Source organism: Callithrix jacchus, chromosome 5 (genome assembly GCF_049354715.1).
Source record: "Callithrix jacchus isolate 240 chromosome 5, calJac240_pri, whole genome shotgun sequence".
Lineage (NCBI taxonomy): Eukaryota > Metazoa > Chordata > Mammalia > Primates > Cebidae > Callithrix > Callithrix jacchus.
The window spans coordinates 140,794,541-140,799,171 of NC_133506.1; positions in this window are offsets into that span (position 1 = coordinate 140,794,541).

Genomic DNA, 4,631 nt, shown 5'->3' on the forward strand with positions numbered 1-4,631 from the left:
TAGCTTGATGGATTAAGCAGATCCTTGAGCTGCAGTGTGGAGACTGAAAGGGAGAAGGCAAACCTGGGACCTGGGAGGAGAGGCAGGAAACTTGTCCACCAGGCACGAGGGAGGGAGCCCTGATTCAGGCTATGGCAAGGGTGAGCAGAGTTCCTGCCTGCCCAGGACCTGGTTTGCATTAGAAAAGCCCTTTATACACCTGTTGTCCCAGGGCCCTGCGCATCTCAAATGCATTGCAGTCTGGAGGCTTCAGTAGTGGCAGTGGAGATGGAGAGAAGTCAGCTGGGATTTGTGAGCTCTTTGAGATGAGAGCCTAACTGAATTGGGCTTGGCGAGTGTTGGGCATGGAGGGGGCGGGCTGGCTCTGGGGCTGTGACCAGAGCGGCCTCATGGAGGGATGTGATGCTGCTCAGGGTTCAAAGAGCAGCATTTGGATTTTGCTGGCTCAAAATCTCAGGTGTATTACTTGAAATAAACTTGGGCCTCCGCACCTGGTGGAATGAGTAGGAGCAGAATGTGAAGAAGGCAGGAGAATTTCCAGCAAAGAGTTCAGCAGGTACAACAGCACAAAGGCAGGAAGCAGAAGGGCAGTTTTAGGGACAAGTCCACACAGATGTACAGCTGCCCCTTTACCTATGATCAGGTTATGCCCTGACAGACCATCACAAGTCAAAAATGCATTTAATAAGGCCAGGCATGGTGGCTCACGCCTGTAATCCCAGCACTTTGGGAGGCCAAGGAGGGTGGACTACCTGAGGTCAGGCATTCAAGCCAACCTGGCCAACATGGTGAAACCCCATCTCTATTAATAATACAAAAAAATTGGCTGGGCATGATGGCACGTGCCTGTAATCCCAGCTACTCGAGAGGCTGAGGCAGGAGAATAGCTTGAACCCGGGAGGCAGAGTTTGCAGTAAGCCAAGATTGTGCCATTATCGACAAGCCCGTCTCATAAAAAAAAAAAAAAAACACTTAACCTAAGCAAGGTATGGTGGCATGAACCTGTGATCCCAGCTGCTCAGGTGGCTAAGACAGGAGGATTACTTGAGGAAGGGAGTTTGCTCTGTGCTGTGAACACACTTGTAAATAGCCACTGCACTCCAGCCTGGGCAACACAGCAAGATCCATCTCTTAAAAAAAAAGGTACACCTAACCTACTGAACATCATAGCTTAGCCTCAGCTACCTTATGTTGGGAAAAGCAGCAAAGGAGAAAGGACTTACAAAGTGCCTACATAAATTGGTTATGAGTAACATATAAATAAGGAACAACACACTGCAGAAGGCTGCAGGAGGTGGTTGAGGAGAAAGGCCTCTTCATGTCTCCTGTTCTGGTGCAGGGTGACCTCAGCTCTGTTACCATAAACATTGTGCTCAAGGATGTAGACCCCCTTCATAGCACTATGAAGTAGGCAGGCTAGCAGGCTCCTTGTAAGGCCCGAGTTCCATCAGCTGTACATAGATAACAGGCTAAAGATAACCACATGTCCTTGTTTTGTGAAACTCCCAAACCACCACTGTTACCAATCCTTCGAATGACACACCAGTTCTGGCTCACGGATTCATTCCACCATCACCCTCTCCCCACCATCACTCCACCCCTATCCTGTAGATCAAAGTGATTGTAACCAATAAATAGAGTGGATGATCAGAGCTCGGGGCCTTCACTGTTTTCTCCAAAGTAATAACGTGATGGCCCCCTGGTCCCACTGTCTCTCTTAATCTGTCTTTTTCTCATTTCTTTGTCACTACCGAACTCAGGGTGCCCATGGGTGATGTAGGGCTGGCTCCCTACACCTTACAAAAGCACAGAACAGTTCCACTAGCCTACAGCTGGGAAAAATAATCTAACACAAAGCCTATTTTGTGATGACATGTTGAATATCTCATACAATTGATTAAATACTGTGCTGAAAATGAACACAGAAGGGCTGCACTGTACTCCACGCATGTACAGTTCCTACTGAGTAAGTGTTGCTTTCACACCACCGCAAAGTTGAAAATCTTAAGTTGAACGTCAGGGATGTCTTTATGATACCATGTGTTATACTGGGGCAAGGGTGTCTTGGTGTGAAGGGGAGGGCAAGGAATGACCAGGGGTAGGGGCATGAATTTTAGCAGGGCCATGGCCACGCAGCCTGAGCCTTGCCCGCAGTGCACAGTGGCTCTGTGATTGAGTTCCTGCACTGAGATGTGATGGGAAATGACGTGGACAGCATGCTTGCGAATGATGGCGAGAGCTTCCCCACCTGCCCTTCTCCTGCTCTTCTGCAGGAAGCATCAGCAACCAGAGCCTTCCCCCAGGGAAGGATGGCAGAGCTGTCCCACCAGCCTGGGCCACCACATCTGGACTGTACATGAAAGGGAAAAGAGCTCCTCTTTTGGTTTTCTATCTTGTTACAGCAATGTAGTCTGTGGGCTAAAACACAGTAGGTATTTAACAGACTGTGCATGAGTTTTAGATGGAAGCCCCCACTCATCACTACTGCTACCCTTAAATAATAGGTTTAATCTCTTAGATTCCCCAAGTCTTGGACCCAGCAGTAGACCTTTTGCCTTGGACTTTTTTTTTTTTTTTTTTTGAGACAGTCTCACTCTGTCGCCCAAGCTAGAATGCAGTTGTGTAGTCTTGGCTCACTGCAACCTCCGCCCCCCGGGTTCAAGGGATTCTTCTGCCCCAGCTTCCTGAGTAGCTGGGACTACAAGCATGCACCACCATGCCTAGCTAGTTGTTATATTTTTAGTAGAGACAAAGTTTTTTTTTATTTTTTGAAGATGGGGTTTCACCAGGATGGCCTGACTGGTCTTGAACTCCTGACCTCAGATGATCACCCGCCTCGGCCTCCCAAAGTGCTAGGATTACAGGCGTGAGCCACCGCACCTGGCCGAGACAAAGTTTCAACATATTGGCCAGGCTGGTCTTGAACTCCTGACCTCATGATCCACCCTTCTTAGCCTCCCAAAGCACTGGGATTACAGGGGTGAGCCACCATGCCTCACTGGACTTTTTAAACATAGAGATGAGGTCCTACTATTGCCCAGGCTGGTCTTGAACTCCTGAGCTCAAGATCCACCCACCTTGAGCTCCCAAAGTGCTGGGCTTACAAGCCTGAGCCACTGCACTTGTCCTGCTCTGGACTTTTACTGAATGGTCCCTAGGATGAGTTTCCCCCATTAAGGTCACAGAAAAACCAGGAAGCAGAAAGAACCCTAAATGTGGAGACTGGCCTGAAGGCAGGAGCCTCAGACAAAAGCTGGAAGGAGCAGCCACAGGGCTGAGCTGAGCTTCATTTCCCTTCTAGCAGTCTGTGGATGTGCTGAGCCATGTGGGGGAAGCCACGTGGTAAGTTGCTTGAGTTTGGTCTTCCGTGTCAGGATAAAGGGGTAAGTAGAATAAAGCTGATGAATGGTGAACGGCTGCAGGGGGCTCAGGAGGAAGGCACAGATGTCCCATCTGTCCTTCAGATGTGCAAGGGAGAGTCCCTGGTGTGATGAAGCCTTCAAAGTGGCCCAGCTGAGTTATGCCCAGTGTTCACTGCACACTGGCCATGTGCAGGCAATGGAGCTGGCAGGAAGCAGCACCAAGCAGAATGAGACACTACCCTTGCCACCAAGGGGCTAGCGGGGCAGTGAGGAGACAGAAAGGCTCTTAACCAGAACGTCATGCAAAGGAAACTCCAAATCTGGGGTTAGTCCTTTCGGTCCTCCTGACGTGCTGGTGGTGGGAATCCTGGAATCACCACTCTCACCTGCAATGCTGCCTGCTAACCTGAGCTCACTCACTTTAGAGGCAGTGCGGCACCCGCCCCCAATTCAGAGAAACACTGGATATGTTGTCTGTGACTTCAGATACGTGGGATAAACAAACCCCTACTCAAGTGGAAGCAATTCCTGTCATCTTTCTCTGCCTTTACAATTCATCAAAGCATCCATCCTCAAAGTGTCAGTGTCTCGTGTGTGCCTTCTAATAGAGCTTTCTTCTTGTCACAATAAATGGCATATTTTTATCCTTTTTTTTTTTTTTTTTAACTGGATCTTGCTCTGTTGCCCAGGCTGGAATACAGGGGTGATCAGAGCTCACTGCAGCCTCAAACTCCTGGGCTCAAGTTATCCTCCTGCCTCAGCCTCCTAAGAAGCTAGGACTACGGGCACAATTTTTGTGTTTAGTAGAGATGGGGTCTCCCTATGTTGCTCAGGCTGTGCTGAAACTCCTGGGTTCATGCAATTCCCCTGCCTTGGCCTCCCAAAGTGCTAGGATTACAGGCGCTTGGCCTAGTTTTATCCTTGATAGGCCTCCTTTAAGGTGTTGCAATCTTTCAGTTCATTTTGGCTTAAGGTTCTTTTTCTGATGGTGGCCTGCTGGTTCAAAAGGCCTGGGTTCTGAACATGGGGTGCAATTTGTATGGATCGCATTCGGAGCAGCTGACATTACTTACGCTGTGTTTCCATCCTGGGGTACCTCCAAACCGACAAAGTCAAAGATGTAAAAACATTTGTGGAGCATTATTTCCTTGGCCTGCAATAGATAATGCTAAAGAATTAAAAGAAGAAAAAAAGGAGGAAGATTTCTATACGTGTATGTACAAAATATATGCATATTTGCTATGGCCAGAATGTCTGTTCCCCCTAAAA